General features: G+C 43.4%; 1 protein-coding gene across 5 annotated transcripts in view; it reads left to right on the top strand.

Annotated features, from left to right (window-relative positions):
* CPNE4 (copine 4) overlaps positions 1-24,281 on the top strand; it is a 274,129-nt gene that overhangs the window by 130,341 nt on the left and 119,507 nt on the right. The gene's annotated exons all lie outside the window — the stretch shown is intronic.

Raw genomic sequence — 24,281 nt, 5'->3', positions numbered from 1 at the left:
GTTGGGAGCAGTCCAGAGTGGCTGGGGAAAACCAGCCAGATGGATGGGGTATAAATAATAAATTATTATTATTATTATTATTTGACATACCCACGTGGATTATATAGCAGCCACTGCATTATGGGTATACTGCTTGTGGTTCGAGGACCCGACCCCCGCGAAGTAAAATGAAGACACAACCACTCCCCTCTCTTTCAGGGAGGAGAGTCTTTATCCCTGGCCTTGCACTAACACCTCTTTCTGGAAGACTAAGATCACGTTCCAATGAAGCAACATTGGGACCAAGTCCTGTATCATCTCCAGTCTTACATAATCCCCTCCCAGGGAATCACTCCCATGGCACTCCCAGTGAAGGCACTTGGATGGCTTCAAAAGAGGTAGCCATGTTGGTCTGCCATAGTCAAAACAAAATAAAAAAATTCCTTCCAGTAGCACCTTAAAGACCAACTAAGTTAGTTCTTGGTATGAGCTTTCGTGTGCATGCACACTTCTTCAGATACACTGAAACAGAAGTGGGGAGGGGTATTACTCAGAAAGGTGGTGGGATTGGGTGATTGGTGATTGGCAGGCTCATCACAGCTATCTGCCAATCACCCAATCCCACCACCCTTCTGAGTAATACCCCTCCCCACCTTCTCACTATATAGAAGGGTCTGGTGACTTCTGTTTCAGTGTATCTGAAGAAGTGTGCATGCACACAAAAGCTCATACCAAGAACTAACTTAGTTGGTCTTTAAGGTGCTACTCAAAAGAGGGTTAGACAAGTTCATGGAGGATAAGGCTGCCATCAAGGCTATCTACCTTGATGGTTATGTTCACTGTCTGCTTCTGAATACCAGTTGTTGAAAATCACCAGAGGGGAAAGTGATTCAGATCCTGCTTTTGCTGGCTTTCCATAGGCATCTGGTGAGAACACTAGGCTGGACTGGATGGGCAACTGGCCTGGTGCTTTAAAATGCTATGGATTTATCCAAAGAACTGCAGTTTTGCCTTATACACACAGATTAGGTGGGTGGGGATACAGAAATGGATAGAATCACCTAGCCTGTCATATAGGGCAGTGGATTGTCACTCTGTGTCTTTGATAATCAGATACTCTTATTTCTCACAAGAAAGAGAGGCTCAGCATTGCCATATGCGATATCACCAACGTGTAAAATGACCTTTAAATTGGAAATTAATTTTAGGATAACAGGATTAAAAATAAAACCAACAGAATGGATTAATCACCGACAATAATTAAGGCCTATTCTGTTGTTACATAAGGTCACTTCACTTCAAAACACATTAATTATGGAAACAAATTTCACAGAAAAATTTGCCAATAGCAAGAAAGAGTGGCTCTGGCATCTACCATATGTCTTATAAACATTCATAAATGTCTGCTGTTGCCTCTTAAACAATCGTACCCCCTCCCCTTAAAAATATGTATATTTGTGCTAGCTGGTATGACACAAACATCTTGAAGTGTCTGGAAATGTGGCTGCAATTTCCCTTTTAAAAATACATGGGGTATGAGTTGCAGATCACAGCTGCTATCCTAACCACATCTAATCAAAAATAAGTCCCACTGAACAATGAGGCTTTTTCCCAGGTAAAAAGGGGTAGGACTGCAGACCAAGGCAGTGTCTCTTGCGTGAAATTCTCAAGCAAATACTCCAAATTTAAAATTAGCAGGTTATTTTTTAAAATTGCCCCTATTATAAATGCTGTTGGATTTATAAGATGAGGGTAGATAAAGGTATAAAATGCTTAATATCATCGGTTGTGTTCAATTAAGTTTTACTCAGCGTAGACCTATGGAAATTCATTTACTGAACTCAGTCACAGGTTGGCATCCATCTGCCTTGGGATACAATGTAGGAATGCACCTTTGGTGGTGAGGTCTAATTGTTGGAAGGTTACAGCGCCTGTTGTGGCTGTAGAGACTGATATGGGAAAGACATGTTTTGTTGCAACTGGGGCAGATAAAACCATGGCATTTCTTCTCTCTGCGATTATTTATTTATCACCCACTCTTTGCCCTAAGGTCCCAGGGTGAGTCTCCTCTGAGTAAAACTCAGTTGAATACCACCCAGTTGGGGTTGATATTTTCTTGCAAAACATTAACCGCTGTGAATTTTTTTAAAAAGCTGTGGAGAGTTCATGCAAAAGAGATGCTTGAATATTTTGATATTGCAAACTCCTAAATGAAATGACTTGATTTGCAGCTCTCAGACCATAATGCAGTGGTTCTCACACTCCCCTACCCCACCCCCGGGCCACAATTTTAGAATAAAAATTTGCTTGCTCCACACCAGTTTTTTTTTATTGATAAGAAGTATATTGGAAAACAGAAATAAACAACTCCCAAGAGTGCTTGATTTATAACAACTACTTTATAATATGATCATGGGACAGCCAGCAAAAAAATTGTGGGGATGGGATTTGATGGTGATGCTGTATCCTTTCAGTGTTTTCTTGCCGGACAGCAATAGGTGCAGGTTAATTTGTTACACCGTGAAGCGGCTTGGGCTACTCATTTTATCTGTCAGCTACAAAGCAGGTTATTGAACTGCTGTCGGGGGATAATGCACAACACTCAAGAAAAAGCTTCAAGCTTACTACCAAAGAAATGATTGCATTTGAGGTACGATATGAAAATAAGCTCAGATATGCCACAGCTGCAGAAACCCTGTATCACAGGGCCAATGTAGCAGTGGCGTAGCATGGGTTGTCAGCACCCGGGGCAAGGCAAGTAATTTGCGCCCCCTAACCCGTGGATTTGCGCCCCCTAACCCTAACCCCCAGATGTTGCGGCCGGCCCCCCCTGCACCCCCCACGCTACGCCACAGCAATGTAGTATACTGGATAGTGTTAGACTTTGAAGGTTTGTGGCTGATTCCAGCCCACTCCTAATCATGGATAGGGATAGGTTTGAAAGGAGCCTACTAGATGCTAGTGCTTCTATTGCTGCTTCTAACTTGGGTCAATCTTTTCCCACTGGGAACTAGGACTACAAGTCCCGGAATCCCTAGTGGGAAACTGATGCTTCCTAAGTAACATAGAGTAGGCACAGAGTGTCAGTTTCCCATTTGGGGATTCTGGGAATTGTGGTTCCAGTCCTCAGCAGGAAAAGGCCCTCTCTGGGGACTGGGAGCACCCCCCTCTGCCACTGGGGTACATTTAGGGGACATTGGGGCAGGGAGAGTTAGGTTTCAGTCCCCAGGAGAAGACTACCCCAAGGAGAACATGCCCCTAAGGTACGATTTTGGAACCTTGAAGCGAAGTGTGTTGGTGGGGTTGAAGCAGATGTGAGGTGGGGACAACTAGTGGTGGAGGAAATTAAGTTTCTCTTGGTTTCTCGTTTCCCCAGCCTTAAGTTCAGCTCTCCACATCTCAGCATCTGTTCATGATTTATTTATTTTTAAGTCCTCATGAACATTCAACAGCATTTTTTCCCGATAGACACTTTTAAGGCAATTTTGCCTGATATACACATTTTGCAAGCAGCTCCCCCTAATATTAGGCATTTTTATATGCCAGTTTCGCCAATATTTGCATTCTTGTACACATTATTTATCCTGCCAACCTAGCAGTTCGAAAGCACGTCAGAGTGCAAGTAGATAAATAGGTACCGCTCCAGCGGGAAGATAAACGGTGTTTCCGTGCGCTGCCCTGGTTCACCAGAAGCAGCTTAGTCATGCTGGCCACATGACCCGGAAGCTGTACGCCACCTCCCTCGGCCAATAAAGCGAGATGAGCTCCGCAACCCCAGAGTCGGCCACGACTGGACCTAATGGTCAGGGGTCCCTTTACCTTTACCCTTTACACATTACTTAGCTGGGAAGCTGCACCACAAAATTCAGAGAAGTGTGGATTTTAAAGGGTAGCTTGGGTTGGCTCTATGTTTGTTTCGGAATGTGCCTGTTATGTAGGTTTCGTTAAAATTCTGAATCAAATTCCTATCCCATCCCTAATATGGGAGTCACCTTGTGCGGTGGGGTGTGGGACTGTATTTGCTTCTCTGTTTTTATCCACCACTGGTACGAATGCAAGGCAGTGGACGAAAATGTTCTCAAGGCTGCCTTACATTAGCGCTGCCCCTTTGATGCTTCTCTGGTGAGCTATTTTGTGTACTTTATCTCACCCCCAAGCAGATCAGCCCCCCCCCACGATATGACTCTACTCTGCCCTTGTTATATCAGGCCTACACAACTTGTGATCCATCAAGCAGTTCACAAGCCACCCATGATGTCCTAACAGATGCTTGATAAAAAGTTGTGTAGGCCTGTTACATTTTTATTTTTTATTGTTGCTGTTGCCCAGAACTGAAAATAACAGTGGAGGTGTAAATGTCAAGCCCTTGGCGAGACACTATAAATGGCTGGTTGAGTAAAGTTCAGCTTGATGGGTTACACAAGTTGTGTTTCGGGAGTGTGGTGATGCTGAAAGCAAGATAACGCTGAGCTTACCGTACCGAACAGACTTTCATCCATAGTTTGCTCGGCTTCTTCACATTTGTCTTGCAACACTAACCATTTGTTAATATAGATTCGTGCAGGGAATAATTTGCCACATCCATCTATGCTGGCGTCGTGAAGTGACACAGCGAAGAACGTGCATTTTAGCAAATGCTTATTCTAGTAGATGAATCTAGATTGCCCCCCTGGATACACTAGAAAACATGATTTCCATTAAAACCAAAAACAGTAATTACTGCTCTAAAAGGTGGGTTTCCCTCCTTTTAAAAATGTTACTTGTCAGGAAAATGGGTTTTCTGTCCATTAGCTCACAGCTTGCAGATGCTGCCACATTAAATCAAATGTCTTCTTGAAATAGTCCTTTTAATGCAACCTCCCCACAGGAAACTTTTCATGTGGTGTCTGATTGAAACTGCAAATGTTAATGTCCCAAGTATAGCCCTGTCTGGTACTGTCAGTTCTGATCTTTCTCCCTCCCCCTTGTACTTTCCAAAGTTTTTTCTCAAGGCAGGGTACTATTAATTTATTGTACTTAACCTTTCTTCTGTGGAACTGAGGGCAACTTGCATAGCATTCCCCAATAGGCCTGTGTTGCTTTTGCATGTTTTCATCCATGAATCAATTATTTCCCGTTTCTGAATTAATCTGCACCTTTTGGGGAAAAACCAACAAACCCTGCACATATTTAATTATACATTTCTCCTTGCAAAATTATTTTTAACTGTATTTTGATACATTGAGCTGAGAACTGTACTGTAAAATTTAGAGAAATAAAAAATCTGAATGTACGCGTTCTGATCTATATGTTAGTCCAGGAGAGGTACAATGAGTGCATGTCTGAATTTGTGCAAGTCTGAATTGGCAGAGAGTGAATTCCTGAACTCATTACTTATTAGGCAGAGTATGATTGGGCTGTTTCCTTATATTGGAGGACAGATGTTTTGTGTGTCATGCAGCCTTCCTGAGCCTTTTAAGCTGATCGGCTGCCCTCAGGTACAGTGGGAGATGCTATCTTGTCACACTGAAGATTCAGCTTCCAGTTCAGTTTTCTTCGTTATGTCGAAAGCACCATCATTCTTCAGCTCAGGCAACAGAATACAATAAATAAATAAATAAATAAATAAGGCAACAGATTGTCTTGAACTGACCCTATTCCTCAAGCATCTCGATATTCAGTCAGTGTTCCAAGCCCTGTATGCGCTAAACCACTTTAATAGACTTGGCTTCCCCCTAAGAATTCTGGGGAATGTGAGAGTTGTTAGGATATTCCTATTCCCCTCACAGAGCTTCAGTTTCCAGAGTGGTTTAACAATCATTCCTTCTTCTCACAGAACACTGGGAATTTTAGCTCTATGGGGAGGGATAGGGTGTCAGGAGCTCAGCCTACACTCGAGTAGGACCCTGGTAGAGACACATGGCCGACTGGCATGTTCTCTCCCTCCTGGTCAATCGTTCAGGAACTTCAAAAGCTTTCTTCAGCCCAAAAATCACAGCGGCCAATGCTAACCGATACCGGCACACTTAGGGATCCACAGAGTTTGCGCATCAAGCATAACAGACCTCAGCAACTCAGCATTTTGGCTAATCTACTTTATTTACATATAAACACACACGGAGCACTGCAACATGGCTCCCTCTCTCTCTAACATCAGACAGCAAAGAGAAAAAAAACAAAGGACAATAGTCCCACTTCACGGAACACAGTAACACAAACATCCTGTCTCTGTCACTTCCCACTCTGTGGAATCTAAACATATACCGTCATGTGATAGACAAAAGTCCCATGACTGCAATCGTGGAGCAGGAATTCTAACATAGGGGTCTCCTAACAACTCACAGCACCCTTAACAAACTACAGTTCCCAGAATCCTTTGGGGGAAATCATGACTATGTATGTGGTATGATGTTGCTTTAAATGCATGGTGGAGATGGGCTAGAAACAGACCTGCTGCTTTCAGCATGGTTGTATCATGTGCTGGGGCAACTACCTGTATTGATTTCAAAAGTGTTCAGCATGGATGGTCCATAATGAACTACATTGGATTCAATTCGGCTCTGCCCCAAGTTCAAAGGCACTGTTTAGACATGGTCTAAACATGTTCTCAAAGCAGTCTAGCTCTCAGACTTTGAAGCCGATAAATAAAACTGACTGTCATCTCTTTGGACCCATAAAAAATTATCAGCAAGCATCCTGTATTGTCTAATGGATGTATCTGAAGAAGAAGAAGAAGAAGAAGAAGAAGAAGAAGAAGAAGAAGAAGAAGAGTTGTTTGGATTTGATATCCCGCCTTTCACTCCCTTTAAGGAGTCTCAAAGCGGCTAACATTCTCCTTTCCCTTCCTCCCCCACAACAAACACTCTGTGAGGTGAGTGGGGCTGAGAGACTTCAGAGAAGTGTGACTGGCCCAAGGTCACCCAGCAGCTGCATGTGGAGGAGCGGGGACGCAAACCCAGTTCACCAGATTACGAGTCTGTCGCTCTTAACCACTACACCACACTGGCTCTGTCTTTCTTGAAACATTTTTATGCAGAGTTGCATCCAGTTACTGAGTTTCCGCTGAAATCAATGGACGACTAGCTTGATTTCAAACTTTTCCCATTGATTTCAGTGGGAACTAAGTACCACTAACTTAGAATAATAGAATCTTGAGTTGGAAGGGACCCAGGGATCATCTAGTCCAGCCCCCTGCAATACAGGAATCTCAGCTAAAGCATCCATGACAGATGGCCACCCAACCTCTGATTAAAAACTTCCAAGGAAGCAGAGTCCATCACCTCTCATGGGAGTCTGTTCCACTGCCGAACAGCTCCTACTGTCAGAAAGTTTTTCTGAATGTTTAGCCGGAATCTCCTTTCTTGTAATTTGAAGCCATTGGTTTGGGTCCTGTCCTCCAGAGCAGGAGAAAACAAGCATGCTCACTCCTCTATGTGACAGCCCTTAAAATATTTGAAGATGGCTATTATGTCTCCTCTCAGTCTCCTCTTTTCCAGGCTAAACATACCCAGCTCCTTCAAGCGTTTCTCATAAGGCTTGGCTTCCGGACTCTTAATCATCTTGGTTGCCCTCCTCTGCACACGTTTCAGCTTGTCAACATCCTTCTTAAATTGTGGCACCCAGAACTGGACACAGTATTCCAGGTGTGGTCTGACCAAGGCAGAATAGAGCGGGACTGTTACTTCCCTCGTGGGTGGTACTGTGGTCTAAACCACTGAGCCTCTTGGGCTTCCCAATCAGAAGGTTGGCGGTTTGAATCCCCGCGACAGGGTGAGCTCCCGTTGCTCAGTCCCTGCTCCTGCCAACCTAGCAATTCGAAAGCACGCCAAAAAGTGCAAGTAGATAAATAGGTACCACTCTGGTGGGAAGGTAAACGGCGTTTCCATGCGCTGCTCTTGTTTCGGTGTCCTATTACACCAGAAGCGGCTTAGTCAGGTTGGCCGCTGACCTGGAAAACTGTCTGCAGACAAACGCTGGCTCCCTCGGCCTGTAAAGCGAGATGAGCGCCGCAACCCCAGGATCGTCTGCTACTGGACTTAACTCTCAGGGGTCCTCTATCTTTACCTTTTTATTACTTCCCTTGATCTGGACACTATTCTTCTGTTGACCTAAGTCAGAGTATCTGAAAATATAGCATTATGTGAATGGATAAAAGCAGGTAAATCATTTTAGAGTCCAGCACTCCACTGATAATAATAATAATATTGGTCATTGCCTTTGCAATGCCTTGGGAGCTACATGGATTCTTAGACTGTGCAGGCACATGTATAGACATGCACAGACAGCTTTCAAGGAAGTAGGAAGTCAATGAACCAGATTTTCCTATATAATTGGCAAATGAATTGTAACATACGTCACAAGATTTTATGCTCTGCTGGAAGCAGTTCTTGTTGAAATCCATCTTAATTTTTTTCTAATGCCTTCAAACAATGCAAAAAATCTATTATACAGTTTATCGAAGCTTACAGGCTATGGATCGTTAGGAGGCATTCATAAAAGCTGCTGTGTCCTAGAAAGGGCTCCTGCTAGGTACTGCATTTTTCCATTTGAAAGTCGCAGTCTATGCTCTGAGAATTTATTATCAAAGATAAGAACCTGGGTTAGACCGGAATATGGGCATTGTGTAAATCTAAAATTAGCCATCGTGACATCAGAGTTCTTTATCAGTCAAATATGGCATCCCCCTTCCTATGAGTCATGGAATATAATAGAAAAGGGCTTCCGAAAATGTGCTCCATCATCAAAAGTTCTTTATATTTGTCTGACTGTTTCTCTGCAGTTGTTCAAGTGCAAATGTGCATTTGTGGGAATCACAGGAAGCTCTCTAATTTTAAATGGCTTAAGAGCTTGGCTGGGACGCGGGTGGCACTGTGGGTTAAACCACAGAGCCTAGGACTTGCCGATCAGAAGGTCAGTGGTTCGAATCCCCGTGACGGGGTGAGCTCCCCTTCCTCGGTCCCTGCTCCTGCCAACCTAGCAGTTCGAAAGCACATCAAAGTGCAAGTAGATAAATAGGTACTGCTCTGGTGAGAAGGTAAACGGCGTTTCCGTGCGCTGCTCTGGTTCGCCAGAAACAGCTTAGTCATGCTGGCCACATGCTGGCTCCCTCGGCCAATAAAGCAAGATGAGCGCCGCAACCCCAGAGTCGGTCATGACTGCAGTTAATAGTCAGGGGGCCCTTTACCCTTTACCTTTAAGAGCTTGGCTACATGTAGAGGTGCTCCTGGATTATGTTCGGCCTGCATTTTTAAGCTAACCAACCAGATTCACACCTACTGGACCAGCCATAGGCAAACTTGGCCCTTCAGATGTTTTGGGACTACAACTCCCATGATCCCTGACCACTGGTCCTGTTAGCTAGGGATGATGGGAGTTGCAGTCCCAAAACATCTGGCGGGTTGAGTTTCCCTATGCCTGTACTGGACTAAGAAGTAGAATGGAAAGCACTTATCCTTTGGTTGGATATTTCAGTCGGTAGTACATTAGACTCTTAATCTCAGGGTTGTGTGTTTGAGCCCCATGTTGAGCGAAAGATTTCTGCATTGCAGGGGGTTGGACTAGATGACCCTTAAATAGCACCAGAGATTGACCACTGGGGCACCCCATAGGATAGTTGCCAGGGGGCTGGAAGGCACTTTTCCAATGTTACGCTTGGGACTCAGTCCTGAAGGTAGGATTCATACCACTGTAATAAAGGTAAAGGTAAAGGTACCCCTGCCCGTTCAGGCCAGTCTTGCCAGACTCTAGGGTTGTGCGCTCATCTCACTCTAGAGGCCGGGAGCCAGCGCTGTCCGCAGACACTTCCGGGTCACGTGGCTAGCGTGACAAGCTGCATCTGGCGAGCCAGCGCAGCACACGGAAACGCCGTTTACCTTCCCGCTGGTAAGCGATCCCTATTTATCTACTTGCACCCGAAGGTGCTTTCGAACTGCTAGGTTGGCAGGCGCTGGGACCGAATGACGGGAGCGCACCCCGCCGCGGGGATTCAAACCGCCGACCTTTCGATCGGCAAGTCCTAGGCGCTGAGGCTTTTACCCACAGCGCCACCCGTGTCCCAATGAGATACTGGAGAGCAATTGCCTATCAGAGAAGACAGCACTGGGCTAGATTAAGCAATGCTTGGGGGGGGGGGGGGATAGACAGTCATGTATTTATATGTTGACTGACCCCATTTTATCCCAGTGGTGCTTAAAATTTAAATGGTAGATAAGTGTTCTGGATGAAATGGTTTGTCAAAGCACACAGCTCCTTGTGTTAGGCATATATATATGGAGGGTAGGTTTCAGAGAAACATGAATTTATTCTTGGTTTGCAAAATATTGAAAGTCTATCCTTTGCTGCTGTACAGGAAGGGAGTCGTACAAAATAGGTTTCTGGCTTAAACTAGACAGAAGGTAGAATCTGAGTTGGAGATTTTATCATTTTATCATTTCTCAAATAATCACATTTGGGGTTACCACCTTATTTTACTGCTCCTAATCCTGTGCTTTCAACCATCAACAGCTGCTTCTAGCATGGCAAAACCTCCATTTTTGTGTCCTGATCTGCTTTTAAAGGTGCAGGAAGAGGGTTGGTTTTTTTAAAAAAGGGAAAAGAAGGAAAGTGGCATCACTTTAAGCCATTGCCTAAAAATACACTTTGGTTTTATTAGCAGGAGAACACTGAAAGTGTTAACTTTTCTTAGTGTTGGCTTTTAGAGTAGGCCTTCAAGCAAAGAGTTGTTACATGTGCAAAGACTTTCCACATATAAATTTCTTTGTCTAATTCTCAGTCTTTTTCTAAAACTGTGAATATTTATTGGACTATTATCTCTTTTACAAGAGTGGGGGGAATTAAGCTGGTTGGTTTTTAATGAATGCCAAATATTAAAGTAATTGTCCCTTTATCAGCTTGCAGCTTTTCCTTGTTTCTCAATTTAATGCATTGTATTCTTCAAGTAGCCTAATCAACCACTTGAATAGATGGAAATGAATTTTGCAGAGATACAGAAATATTGGGTTCTTTGGGGCCAGAGGTCCCCTGGTAGTGTTCTTAAAACACACACACACACACACACACACACACACACACTGTTCCACTTGCATTATTAAAGACTGATTTCACTTTCTGACAATTTCTGTCTGAATTTCCTGCTCTTGTAATTAGATTATCCGTTTGGAAGTCTAGAGCCTCAGTTCTTATTTTTTTAAAAGGGATGCGCACAGAGCAATGTTGTTGAGTCAGGTGGGCTGTATTTTTCCAGTGATCAACAGATGAAAGATTCTTCCATCTCTGAAAAACCAAAAAATATTATAAATGCAAGGATAATACAGGCAGTGACCATGCTAAAGGTAAAGGGACCCCTGATCATTAGGTCCAGTCGTGACCAACTCTGCCGTTGCGGCGCTCACCTCGCAAGGGAGCCGGCCTGCAACTTCCGGGTCATGTGGCCATCATGAATAAGCCACTTCTGGCGGACCAGAGCAGCGCATGGAAACGCCGTTTACCTCCTTGCCAGAGTGGTACCTATTTATCTACTTGCACTTTGCGTGCTTTCGAACTGCTAGGTTGGCAGGAGCAGGGACCGAGCAACGGGAACTTATTAAGGGTGCTGAAAGTTGTTAGGATACCCTTGTTCTCATCAAAGAGCTACAATTGCCAGAGATCCCTGGGGAGAGATATTACCTGTTAAAGCACACTGGGAATTGTAGCTCTGTGAAGAGAATGAAGTCTCCTAACAACTGTCAGCACCCTTATCATACTACAACTCCCAGAACAGGGGGAAGCCTTGACTGTGTAAAGTAGTATCATAATGCTTTAAATGTATAATGCATATTGGGTCCAAATTCTAGATAAGGAAGTGTTCTTGTGGACACAGACTGCTTGGGCTGCTTTCAAACAGGATATTAGAAGTTTGTTCTTGCCTGTAAGTTTGGTGGCTGTGAGTCCTACTTTACTGAGGACAAGCCTCTATTTGAAGGCTTACTCTCTATGAATGCCTGATCCAAGTATGTTTTAAAGATAATAAGGAATGGCAGGGACTCTGAAATTTCCCATCAAAAATTAGCAATTGGATTTCAGACTGAGCACACCCTTCCCTTTATTTGTTTGTTTGTTTGTTTGCTTAAATTAATTCACAGGCCACTTTCTACCTAGAGAGCATCATGTTGGCTTCTCCTGGATTAGAGATTGTATAGGTAAAGGTAAAGGGGGACCCCTGACCATTAGGTCCAGTCGTGACCGACTCTGGGGTTGCGGCGCTCATCTCGCTTTATTGGCTGAGGGAGCCGGCGTACAGCTTCTGGGTCATGTGGCCAGCATGACTAAGCCGCTTCTGGCGAACCAGAGCAGCACACGGAAACACCGTTTACCTTCCCGCCGGAGCGGTACCTATTTATCTACTTGCACTTTGACGTGCTTTCGAACTGCTAGGTTGGCAGGAGCAGGGACTGAGCAACGGGAGCTCACCCAGTCGTGGGGATTGTATAGGAGCTGCATAATATTGTCCACCTAGTCACAAGGACATAAAAATAGTGCACCTGGTTCAGGCCCATGGCCCATCTATTCCAGCATTCTGTTCTCACAGTGGCATGTGGGAAACCTGAAAGTAGGATTGAAATGAAGCCGAGTGGTTGCGGGCGGACCGAAGCCCCTTAATTTTGGTTTCCATCTCAGAACCCTTTTGTTATTCAACAGAGGATGTTTATTCAGTTAGATGTACTTTCCCAACCCATCTGAAATACTTGGAGGAGAGGAATTTGAAATCCCATTTGCCTTATGAGGAATAAAATAGATCCTAAAACCAATACTAAATTAATTTGGAATGCATTCAGACCCATTACAGGAGGCACATTTGAAATATTTTCACCATGGCGGGAACATTAACAAGAGTATTTTGTCTGCAGTGTACCCCCTTTAGGGATCTCTCTGGGCACATTTTCAATTTATGGTCACAAAAGCAGTTTGGGAAGAGAAATGCGAGGGAAATACTTGTGAATGCCTTCAGGGCATGACTAGAGTAATGAAATTTCTTTGTGAATATTGGCAACCAAAGGAATAGATAGCAATATCACTTTTGAGGAGTAGCTGTGCTGCAGAGAGTTGCCCATCTGTTGCAGCAACAATAACAGTCCTATGGCACCTTAAAGACAATTGTATTACTGTATATTTTATATGTTCTGTGGACCAGAGTAAAGTGTGGAAATATAGGCTGCTAAACTTTTGAAATATCCCATTCTAAGTTGCTTCCAAAGTTTCTCACTTCCATTAGCGCAGAAAGAGACCATGCATTTGGTAAGTTAAAAATTGTTTCCTTACAAACGCTCCAAAGGTCAGATTTATGTGGTTTTCCATACAGCAGCAAGAAAAGACAGGCAGTACAACTTACTTTCAAAAATGGTAAGAGTTTCTAAATTATCTGTATGGAAACACAAAGATGGTTTGCTAAAATTACATGGTCTACAGTAAGCTTGCAGCATCCAGTTTAGACATCCTTACTGGTAGGGTTCACACGGTGGAACTGTGGAAAGTGGGAGAACAAAGAGTTTGGTAGCAATGTGAGAGGGAGTGACCTAGCTAAACCTAGCAGCATAGTTTAGTCTATGGTCTTAACCCCTTCATGCATTAATTAGCGTTAAGTATGCTTGTTATAGGACACTGGTGGCACTGTGGGTTAAACCGCAGAGCCTAGGACTTGCCGATCAGAAGGTCAGCAGTTCGAATCCCCGCGATGGGGTGAGCTCCTGTTGCTCGGTCCCTGCTCCTGCCAACCTAGCAGTTTGAAAGCACGTCAAAGTGCAAGTAGATAAATAGGTACCACTGGCAAGAAGGTAAACGGCGTTTCTGTGTGCTGCTCTGGTTCTCCAGAAGCGGCTTAGTCATGCTGGCCACATGACCCGGAAGCTGTATGCCGGCTCCCTCGGCCAATAAAGTGAGATGAGCGCCGCAACCCCAGAATCGGTCACGACTGGACCTAATGGTCAGGGGTCCCTTTACCTTTACCTTTATGCTTGTTATATGAGGCTGATTTATCCTACAATGGGGAAGTGGTATGAAGTGAGGAGAGGGAAGGAGGACTAGATTCACAGCTCCCCCTGCCCAAGTACTATTTCAATGGTTCACCTCTGGAATGGAGCAGACTGAAGCCTTCTCCACTAGGAGCATTACAAAGCCTCTATCTAGAGTCATACCTTTCACATGCAGGCACCATTACATGCAATGCAGATTAACCTCAGCTCTATTTCTCTGCATCATCTAAGTCAAGAGGCTGTTTGCAGGTTGTAGACCACTACCTGGATGCAGTGCAGTGCATCTGTGTACTGGGTGAAACTAGCACTAAAATGTTAAATGGCTTTTCACAATGACACAAATTGATGTAGAATTGTGAGGTTGGAAATAATGAGAAACTAAAACGGGCAGATTTATGCATCCCTGCAAAGGAATTTGTTTAACCTGAACAATTTGTGTTTTTCTTTTTCTGCATCTAGTTAAGTGCAAATTTGAAATATTTGCTGGTATATTTTGATGTATTTTAATAAACTGCTCTGAGTTCACTGCCATGTCTTGGGGATACGTGATGTAAGTTTAAGACGCAGAATTGACTTCATGCTCCACGTCTTGCTTAACTTGTAGCCTGATGTTTGTTTGTATGCAGACAAAACTCTGCAATAATAATAATAATAATAATAATAATAATAATAAGAAGTTATTTATACCCCGCCCACCTGGCTGGCTTGCCAAGTTGTTCGGAAACCATCTTGTCCTTGCTTCCTTGGTGTTTGTGATGCGGCTTGACAAGGACCAGACAATACTGGTTAACAGAATAAGTTGTCTCCTTTAGATTGTGTCAGTCTCTTGACATTCTTTCTGCATTTTGAGAAAGGCTGCCTTTTTCTGGAAGATTTGATTATGCCGTGACTAGGGTTATTGTCATAGGCAGTGTGGTGTAGTGGTTAAGAGCGGTGGACTCGTAATCTGGGGAACCGGGTTTGATTCCCCGCTCCTCCACATGCAGCTGCTGGGTGACCTTGGGCTAGTCACACTTCTCTGAAGTCTCTCAGCCCCACTCACCTCATAGAGTGTTTGTTGTGGGGGAGAAAGGGAAAGGAGATTGTTAGCCGCTTTGAGACTCCTTAGGGTAGTGATAAAGCGGGATATCAAATCCAAAATCATCTTCTCCTTCATGTGGACATATCTCTCAAAGCCTTTGCTGTTGCCCCTCCCCCTTGTGCATCTTTTCTCCATTCAAAATGGATAGGAAGGTGGGCATCCAATCTTGGTATCCAATGAAATGTGACCATATTTGCGGGACCATGTTCAATATAGGAGAGGCTGAGCCAGTGCTAATAGGAACTGAGCAGGAAAAACAGCCTCTTGTGCATTGAGGAGGTTTGAGGTAATATTTACTAGACCTCTTGTGTCTGCCATAAGAAGACACTGGTGGGGTCCATTGGTTTCCACAGACACCATGCAGACCACTCCCGTTTCAACCCCTAGATGTTGTTTATTTTCTCCCTCTGTTTTTGGAAAGTGGGATTGAAAAAAATTTATTAAATAGGAAGTAGCTTTTTAAGAGAAGCAGCCACTCAGCAGGCAACCACAAAACAACTGCAGGGCCCATCCATCCATGTGTCTATGGACAAAAACGAGCTATATAAATCTGGAAAACCAGTGGGTTACATAAGGAGAAGGTCCTGTTTATTACTTGCATAGTCTCAAAGCAACACAGTCAAGATTATTAGAACCGTTTTATCAAATAATGAAAACAAACCTTTTGAGATTTGGGATATAATTGCTATCCATTAAAGAAAATGTAGCAATGCCTTCCCAGTGATCAAACAATGAAGCCTGGGCTCCTGGGCAGAGCATCTGCTCTGCATGCAGAATGTCCCATGTTCAGTCCCCAGCATCTACTGGTAGGGCTGGGAGAGACTCTTTGACTAAAACCCTGGAGAGCCACTGTAGAGTCAATACTGAGCTGGGTGGACCGATGATCTGGCTTGGTATACTGCCGCTCTCTATGATGACTTATATGTCCATGGGAGGCCCTGTTCAAAGGAAAGAGGTAAAGGCCCAGAGTCCAGCATTTATTTTTGCATACAGTATATAAAGGTAAAGGTAAAGGGACCCCTGACCATTAGGTCCAGTCCGTGACCGACTCTGGGGTTGCGGCGCTCATCTTGCTTTATTGGCCGAGGGAGCTGGTGTACAGCTTCCGGGTCATGTGGCCAGCATGACTAAGCCGCTTCTGGCGAACCAGAGCAGCGCACGGAAACACCGTTTACCTTCCCGCTGGAGCGGTACCTATTTATCTACTTGCACTTGACGTGCTTTCAAACTGTTAGGTTGGCAGGAGCAGGGACCGAGCAATGGGAGCTCACTCCATCTCAGGGATTTGAACTGCCGACCTTTTGAACGGCAAGTCATAGGCTCTGTGGTTTAACCCACAGCGCCACCCACGTCCTTTTTGCATATATACATCCTGCTTAAAAATGGGAAAAGGGAGCCTCAGGGAGGGCCTTGGCTTTTTCACATTTAATTTAGAGGAGGCATAGGCAACCTGTGATGAAGAGCAACTTGAAGTACTATACGTCTGGCTTAAAACCTGAACATCTGTGTCGGCTGAAAGGAACCTGCAATGGCACAGTTGAAATAGCATCATTTCCAGAGGTATGCCATGTTCCCACACTGTAAGATGTTGGAAGCAGAGCTCATCGCGAAGTATTGGAAGACACAAGATTTACCCACCCGGGAAGAATGGCAGATGAAGTTGATGGACTATATGGAATTGGCAGAAATTACTGGCAGAATCCAAGACCAGGGAGAAGAGTCGGTGGAAGAAGATTGGAAAAAATTTAAAGATTATTTACAGAAACATTGCAAAATTAATGAGCTTTAGAAAAATGGTGGAATGAAGTTATATGGCTTTGGCAGAAATGTTATAAGGAACTAGGTACAGATAGACCGTTAATGTATTAAAGGGAAAAAACAAGGTTAGAATATGTTAAGATTAATTACAGGACAGAAAACAGAGGAAGATGGAAAGGAGTTGCTGAAACAGTTAATTGAAGTGGAATACAAAAAGGGAGGCGTGAGGAAGTCAATGAAACAAGTGAATGAAAGATAAGCTTGAAAATATTGGAAGTGTTTTTAATTGTTCTTGTTTTGTTTTGTTAATTCAATGTTTTATGTAGTGTTTTTGTTTCTGTTTTTGTATTGTATTATATTGATTTGTTTAATTCTTTTTCTTTTTGTAATCTTTAAACTCTTAATAAATATTATTTTTTTAAAAAAAAAGATATTGGAGGCAGAGCACCCATGTTTAGCCCTGGATTCCACCTGATCTTAGCCCCCAGGAGGATCTTAGCCTCCTGCTGTCTCCTGTCCATTTTCTCTCAGACAGATGCCCAAATCCAACTACATGGTTGTCCATCTAGATCAGGCTTCCTCAAACTCAGCCCCCCAGATGTTTTGGACTACAATTCCCATCATCCCTGACCACTGGTCCTACTAGCTAGGGATCATGGGAGTTGTAGGCCAAAACATCTGGAGGGCTGAAGGTTGCCTATGCCTGTTGTAAAGAAGATCAAGGTTAGTGAAGATGGATAAGATACCGAGACACCGGTGCAACTACTTCCCATCCATTCTCGCTAGAAGTAAGCACAACTGTGTTGGACTTAATGCAACAGCAGCAAAATGCCTGTACATATATATCCTTGTCTTCCCTGTCAGAGCAGCTATGAAGTGGGGCACACTTGTGAAAGGAATACACAGTATATGTGGCCTTAAATTCATATTGAGGAAATTGAGCTGATCTGATGCAAAGAGTTCCCCCATGAAATGTCTTCCAGTTTGAATGCTTATGAATAAGGTTGCCAGCCAACTCCAAATATACCAAGTAGGCCTGAGATGAAAAGAAAAGGGTATTTTCCACATTGAACCATTTCAGCAACACTGAAAATCCTTAGTCCGCTTTTTTATGAGTAGTTCTGAAAAAGGCAGAAATGTTCACGAATTCAAAATGCTGATAATGAGAAACGCCGTTCTCATTCTCAGTTGGCCTTACTTGGTCTTACTGGCATAATCGCATTGTCAAAGCTGACTTTGTAGTGTTGCAGGGTCATAACATTGACTCTGTGCTCTTTGGTTGGCTGGAACCACACATGCCACAATTTCCAAGAAGGAGGAGAATGAAGGGAAAAAATGCACCAGAACAGTCACAGGGAGGGGAGGCAACAGCAGTGAATGGAAATGAAAGAAAGTGAACAGTCATTTAATTTGTTGTTGTCTCCACAACAAAGGACTCCCTAATAAAATTTGAAAATAATTGCTCCAGTCATAATAAAGATGCGATTATCAGAATACATGGCATGCTCTTCTTGAAAGAAGTGAAGCACAGCAGTCCGTCATTTTGTTGTGTTTTGATTTTTTATTTTAACACTCCCGATATCTTAGAAGTCACCGAGCCATTTGATCACTCTGCAGCAAAGGGTTGTTGCTTTGCTAAGCTTACGCCTTAGTATTCTGACAACTTAACTTCTATTGTCTTTATCTAAAAATAATTCTAGCCTGCTTTGAAATTTTGGAAAATGTGCAAATGTAATAATTTAAAAATAGGCTTTGAAATTTCATTTTCTCTTTTGGCAATGTTGGTTGCTATGGTGTTCAAGTAATAGGTTGTGATTTTTAACGCTGAATTAATTACTACTTCTCACTCACAGAGAACATCTAATTATACATATTCATGAAAAACAGTGTTTGGTATTCCAGTGGGAGAAAGAAAACTTTTTTTGTACTGTGTATGGTGCAGTTTGTTTAATGCATGCATCTCTTTTTACAGATCTTTCCCTCCTCCCAAAAGTCTTAAATTGTCCAGCACTTTAGGAACTTTGTAGATTTTTTATTTACTTGTACCAGGCGCTTTGTAGCATGATTGTGCATATACTTGATATGATCATTATTATGAGAAACAAAAGATAAATCCCAGATAAATTAGATAAATAAGCAATTGCGGTGGATGGCTTTGAAAGAGCTCATTGCAGGTGCAGGGGTACAGCTTGGATCAGGTCCCTGTGCTGTGTGCGGAACAGCTTGAACACCATGCTACCTGCTGATGGTTGGATCAGCATCACAGCCCCTGTATCTGCTATTGTCACTGGAGGGAGAAGCTTCTGTTTGTGGCAATGACTCTATGTTCTGTTCGACATGTAAAATGGCCCCTAACACATGTTCCCAATTCTGTAGGGCACAACCCTGTGCCGTCAACTGAACACATGGACTTCATGGCCACACAAGGGCATCAAGCTCTAACTCTCTATTCTGTTCATCTCCAAGATCCTGAACATCCAATTTGCAGCATTGCAATAACCATTTCTGTTTAGGTTTTTTTGTGACGATCCAATTATTTCCTCCGGCAATATAGGAGAGGCCAAGGTATTCAAAGCAGATGGCCCATAAAAGATGGCAACAGTTTCTGTAGCTCCACCTGATACTACTAGCTGCTCTAGCATATCAATCCCACTATCAATCCGCATCTTCCACAAAAATGGATTGCCTCTGTATTTTCAAGTTATCCTATAGATCTAGCTTAGAGTGAGCAAAGTGTAACTGACAAGACATTAGACATCATGTCTCCAAGTGTTGAGGATTCCATAAGGTGTGGAAAAAGAACACAGTGTGATGATTAAGCCAAAATCAGGAAGCAGAGAAAACTGGTATTGGTGAAAGAAAGTAAAATGATGATCACTTTTGACACATGCCTTGATTTATGTAAGAGAGAGACATCAGCAGTTGCATATCCATTACAGCTGCCCCCTGAGAGTTGTGTTATGCTTTTATTACAGCATCCGTCAAAACATTTGACATCTTTCCCCTTTGCCAAAAGCCCCCGAAAGTAGATTCGGCCAGATGAAACTTCACGAATGTATTGTACAGTGATACCTCTGGTTGCAAACGGGATCTGTTCCAGAGGCCCGTTCGCAACATGAAAAGAGCGCAACCCACAGTGGTGCGTTTGTGCATGCGCAAGTTGTGATTCGCCGTTTCTGCGCATGTGCATGATGTCATTTTGTGCTTCTGTGCATGCGCGAGTGGCAAAATCCGGAAGTAACCCTTTCTGATACTTCCGGGGCACCGTGGGACGTAACCTGAAAGAACGTAACATGAAGCAGACGTAACACCAGGTATGACTGTACCTGATATTGTAGCAAATGTTAATAGAGGCTAAGGGGTTTTTTGTTAGTAGGCTTTGGATATAAGAGTGACAGCATCTACTCCATCCTCTATGTCCCAGAGAATACAAATTGTATTGCGTTCTGGAGTTAAGCAGGAATATAATTCCTCCACTGAATCTATAAGCAATCTGAGCCACACACCTGCTTGAATTTAAGATGGTTTCACTTGTTTGGCCGCCGCTGTGATCTGTGCTAGTTTTGGTGAGTCTATAACTAAGGGTTGCCACCAACAAAGTTTTACTTAGAGTAGACCAGTTGAAATTAATGAGCCTACATTAGCCATGTTCATTAGTTTATATGGCTGTGCTATGAGTAGACCTGAGAAAAAAAGTCAAACCAATGAGCAATATATCGCCAGATAGGACTTCATTGTTTTGGCCTTGCAGGGCTGGCCTGATATAGTTTGCTGCCCTGAGGCACAACAGCAAAGACCCCCAAGTCCAGCTGCACAGTAGTCCCCAGGGCCAGGGAAATTGTTTGGGCACCCAAGCCAGGAAATCCCACAAACACTTCTCCCCCTCCCTGTCAGTAAAACCGCACCAATAACGAATTAAATAACTAGCTGTGCTTTCATGGCATCCAAAATCAGCTGCCTGAGACAGCCGCCTCACTGCCGAACGACAGGGCCGGACCTTTCAACAAATGGGTGATAGGTAGAAGGAGCTTACTGAGACAGGGAGGGGCCAGGCAGCAAGGAGGTTGGTGCGGCTGCGATGCTGGGAGTGCAGGGTTGGCTCTGTGGCTGCGCTGGTTCCAACCTCCCCACTTCCTCAGCTAGCCTTGTATCTCCTCCCCAGCAGATGATTCACGAGGGCATGTATGGGATTTATTCCTTCTTCTCAGCTATTTGGCCAGAGACGAGAGAGGAATTAGGGCCGTTCTGGAAACAGGTTTATCCTTTACCCAACTTGTCAAAGAGCTGGTCTCATTGTTGGCATCCGTCTGTCTCGAGAGACAATGGAGTGTGCCTCTGGAGTCAAACTGCTGGAGACTCACAGCACCTGCTGTGGCTGCAGAGACCAGTAATTCATAACTGGCACTTCCTGCATTGTTTTTGCTTTGTTAGAGGTAGCAAAATGACCTCCCCAAGGCGCACGCCTTGTATGGAGGTCCTGGGCTATCCAGAAGACAAGTCCCCCCTCTTGACCTCGCTGATGTGGTCCAAAGGAAAGCAGAGTAGTACATTCGGCACCATTGTAGCTGCAGAAGTTGCTGGAAGGAAGCGTATAAGATGCTGCTCACATACCCAGTTATGCTATCTAAAAATGTTATGTGCAACATTTTTTGTCTGGCAGCTTTGGGCCCTTTTTGCACAGCTTTCTTCAAGCCCCTCCAGTGCATCCGAATGGCAAAAGAAAATGGTTTTCTGATTAATATCCAAGTGATGCTAGACATTATATTTAATCTCACTTGAATGTACTCAACAGTGTGGAAGCCAGCTGCTCTGAAGCTACTCATTAGTTTTCAAAATGCTTTTAGGAAGAAAAAGCGTTTAATTATGTGAAAAGCCCATGTTGTATTTAATATTTAAACTAATAAGTGGTTATGTAGCTCAGGCTGTCAAAAACAAGAGTTTTATTACATATTAATGCAATTAAAATTGCATCAGATTTTGCCGAATTACTGTCATCTGTTTAAATTCTGAGCATTTTTATTGTTTGTGCAAGGATTGAAAGCCTTTGGGAAAGTGTGCTATTTGGTGTGAGACTATATATATATATATATATATATATATATATATATATATAAAATCTCCACATTTTAGTCTTTTTAATCTTGAAGACCTTGAGGCAAATCACACCATAAAAGATCCCCCCATCATAAAAAAAAACCTTGTATGGGACAACATATAACTTATTTGCACCTTACAAACTGAAACAAAACCAAAGCTTTCCAGTTAAAATAACTCACACCAGCTAACTCCACTAAAAAATAAAAATAATCCAAAGTAGCCTTTATTCCCATTTCTGCTTTTTATACTGCTTATCGCATCTTCTTCTTCTTTTTACTGATCTAAGGGGGAATTCGAGCTGTTGCTTTCAACACTGAAATTTCATTGTTCATACTGATGATTTGGGAAGTGTGTCGTGGGCTTTGTGTTTGAATTCGGTGATTCAGTTATAGTAAATTCTTACTGAAGGTGCAGCATACAAACACCATTTTAGAAAGACCAATGCGTCCATGATGAGCATTAGAAATTTCTGTGGCATTATTCAATTCCATGCAGTGGCAGCTGGTGCCCATTGAGACTTGTATAGTGGAAGGTAGGGAGGAAGAACCTTACGTTTCCAAGCACAATTCAAAGTCTTGGTTCTTACCTTTAAAGCCCTAAACAGCCTTGGCCTTGTATACCTGAAGGAGCTTCTCCATCCCCATCTTTCAGCCCGGACACTGAGGTGGGCCTTCTGGTGGTTCCCTCCCTGCGAGAAGTGAGGTTACAGGGAACCAGCCAGAGGGCCTTCTCGGTAGTGGCGCCCACCCTGTGGAACGCCCTCCCATCAGATGTCAAAGAGATAAACAACTATCTGACTTTTAGAAGACATCTGAAGGCAGCCCTGTTTAGGGAAGTTTTTAATGTTTGATGTTTTATTGTGTTTTTAATATCCTGTTGGGAGCTGCCCAGAGTGGCTGGGGAAACCCAGCCAGATGGACTGCGTATAAATATTAAATTATTATTAAATTATTATTATTATTATTAGAGCCAGAGTCAGTTATAGGTAGAGCCAGCTCATTTTGTCCTAATAATAATTATAATTATAATTATAGTCCACTCATCCGCTTCCCTGCTGAATTCTATAAGGGCAACACTGAGACAAAGGAAGGGGAAGCCGACAGGCAAGTGCCCCCTGCTGGACAGTTTGTAGTAAGACGACAGGAAGGTGGAGGTTGACTGAGGACAGGCTGAAGCTTTATGTCTCATTAGGGACATGGACTGCTGCCCGTTTGATTAAAACCTGCCTCTTCCATGCAAACTCAGTGCTGTAAACCCAGGCAGTGGCTGCTCAATGCATGCATTGCGCAGAGGTTTCCCACAATGCCATCCTTCATAACTTGCCATAGTAGCCACTATCACGATGCCAACGTGTTGTGAATTTCTCCACTCTGGCCTCCACAACCTGCCAGTGGTACAGGGCAGGGGCGCAGATACGATATGCAACATGGCATCTTGACAGTGGGTTAATGCTACAGGATACAGAGTGGAGGAAAAGGACTGAATGCTAGGATACCAATTCTTGTCACAGTGAAATGCGTACCTAGTTCTTTTCCGTACGATTTATCTCCAGCGTAATAAAGGTGGTGGATCTTCTGTTATTGTCCTTACATTTCCATTCTTCAGTGATCTGATAGGACCATGCTTGAGGGTTTGTTTGTGTGGGTGGGTTTTTGTTTTTTTAAAAACAACAACCTCAACTATCTATTTTTTGGCCGAGAAACATGGGAAACTGCTCCGTTTCTCATTGATTTTGAGGTCATGCAGTGGTTAGTCAACACGCTCAGGAAAAAGATGGAATAAATATTTAATCTCCTGTTTATTAAAGAGTAATGTGGTCTGCAGTACTGCTCTTCAAAATGCTCAGCTGTGTCTGTAGAAGGAGAGTTCTCTCTCTCTCTCTCTCTCTCTCTGTATGTATGTATGTGTTTGAACATGCCCTGGGCCCTACCCTGCAACTACTACCTTGAGAGTTTAGAAAGGTTAAATTCTTTTGCTCCTGCAGTTTAGTTTTCTGGTTTTTATTTTTTCACCCCAGTCGTTCCCTGGTGGAATCATTGCTTTGCGCCTTCTTTTTTAGGTGGATATATGCAGGAACTGTGCAGTATGAAAAGCAGAATGTGTTTGCTCTGCTGCTAATTTGCAGCATCCTTGTTTTCACGGTAACTTGGCATTGCTCCAGCACCTGAAGGTGCTTCAGGGTCATGACATTTCACCCAAAAGGTTCCCAGGAGAATAACTGAGGAAATAAGACTCTCTCTCTCTCTCTCTCTCTCTCTCTCTCTCACACACACACACACACACACACACACACACTTACTTTTTATAAATCTCCTACATGGAGATTAGTCATCAGCGTAGAAAACCGCCACACATCAATCAGGCTATAGAGGAGAGCAATC

This window comes from Podarcis cretensis (assembly GCF_951804945.1).
Source record: "Podarcis cretensis genome assembly, chromosome: 12".
NCBI classification, from domain to species: Eukaryota; Metazoa; Chordata; class Lepidosauria; order Squamata; family Lacertidae; genus Podarcis; species Podarcis cretensis.
The sequence above is the reverse complement of the archived record's forward strand: the minus strand, read 5'-3'. Positions and strand labels throughout refer to the sequence as shown.